Source organism: Nannospalax galili, unplaced genomic scaffold (assembly GCF_000622305.1).
Source record: "Nannospalax galili isolate Female #2095 unplaced genomic scaffold, S.galili_v1.0 scaffold2130, whole genome shotgun sequence".
In the NCBI taxonomy this organism is placed as follows: domain Eukaryota; kingdom Metazoa; phylum Chordata; class Mammalia; order Rodentia; family Spalacidae; genus Nannospalax; species Nannospalax galili.
In genome coordinates, this window is record NW_008327403.1 from 61,744 (window position 1) to 63,234 (window position 1,491).

Genomic DNA, 1,491 nt, shown 5'->3' on the forward strand with positions numbered 1-1,491 from the left:
ATTCAAAGCAGCCACAATAGAAAGGGTACAAAAAGGTCCAGTGACTCCTCTGCTTCTCTAAAGTCCGTTTTTAGGGTTCTGATGTGAAGTTTAGTTTTAAAGGAAGGCTTTAGTTGTGGGTAAACAGACAGTCCTACTGAAGGTATGGTTCTACTAATCTTTATTGCCTCATTCTCAGGTTTTCTCTCCTGGTAGGTGGTCTTACAAGTCTGTCAGAACTGTGTGAAATCTGCTTCTAGGTTACAAGCTCAATCCCTCTGGCTACCACAACAAGGACATGCCCTTTTCATCTCATTGTTTCTCAAAGTGCAAATAAGTGTATTCAGCAGAGGGGTCAGTAGTAAGCCAACGAAATCAGTTTCTTGGTGTCCAGGGAGTACCTGGATTTGGGCTGTAAATAAGTCATACTGGTTCTGCCATAGTAGAGGGTAACAGATGTGAGGTGCGAGGTACATGTGGAAAAAGCCTTCTGCCTCCCTGCAGTGGATGAAATCTTCAGGATGGCAAAGAGAATGTATATGTAGGACAAGAGGACTGACAGGAAGGGAACCATGACAATCAGAACAGTGTCTGCAAAGGCATAGATTTCAAACAGGAAGATGTGTGCACACACAAGCTCCTGCACAGGGGGAGTCCCACAGAAGAGATAATCCATTTCATTGGTACTACTAAAAGGAAAACCAATTATTGATAGGTTGACCCAGTAGCTGCCATGATCCCTGACACCTGTGACATCATAGTTAATTTCTCAAAAACAATTTGGTTCATAATCAATGGGTGGGACAGAGGATGGCATACTGTAGTAAACTGGTGCTAAGCCATTGTCCTTGGAAAAAACATTTGGTGGCATCAAAGGTCATTCAGGACTACCAGCATTTCAGGTGTGATGGCTGTGCTGAAGATTGATTCCACCACAGATAAATTCTTCAAGACAATGGTGACATGGAGGCTCCGTCCAAGGAAGGTGGCAGTGATAATGATGGCATTTCCCATCAGAGTCACTAAAAACCAAGAGGAACCAAAATGTGTATGCTTGAAGTTTATGAAAGTTAGAAAATCCCAAAAGGATGAACTTGACCACAGAACTATCATTCTGAAGCCTTCTTACAGGAATGGAGTTCTAGATTATTCTCAGGGACATACTGTATAAGAATATAGTCACAGTCCCATGGCTGCATTTACCACAGGAAATCTAGAAGAGAATGACATCAACTGTAAATTTGGAGAGTAGCAAAATATCTGCATTAATCACATTTTCAAATATAAAGGGAGAAATGAATTCTGGTTTAGAAATCTGGAATACATTAAATAATGTCCAGGTTCTAATGCAAGTTGTACAACATGAGGTTTGAAAGCTAAATACAATTTAAAGTAAATATATATTATAAAATTATAGTTCTGATCCTATGCCATTGCCACAGGTATCATTTCTTTAGAGCTGGGTGTGGTGGTGCACACCTTTAATCCCAGAATTATGGAGGCAGAGGCAGG